Genomic DNA, 242 nt, shown 5'->3' with positions numbered 1-242 from the left:
GGTTATCACTGCTGATAAAAAAACGATAAGAAGACTTGGAGGAACAAAGATAAGGAGTTACGACCTACTGTGCGTGGGTGGATCGTCTCCTTGTTTGGGGGGGGGGGGGAAGGGGAAGAGGAGAGAGATAGGGAGAGAACTGAGGAAAGAGAGAGAGAGAGTGTAAGAGTGTGTGGGAGAGAGAAGTTTGAAGGGACAGAAAGGAAGAGAGAGCGAGAAGAACGAGAAGAGAGAAGGGCTAA

This window comes from Penaeus monodon, chromosome 27 (assembly GCF_015228065.2).
Source record: "Penaeus monodon isolate SGIC_2016 chromosome 27, NSTDA_Pmon_1, whole genome shotgun sequence".
Lineage (NCBI taxonomy): Eukaryota > Metazoa > Arthropoda > Malacostraca > Decapoda > Penaeidae > Penaeus > Penaeus monodon.
The sequence above is the reverse complement of the archived record's forward strand: the minus strand, read 5'-3'. Positions refer to the sequence as shown.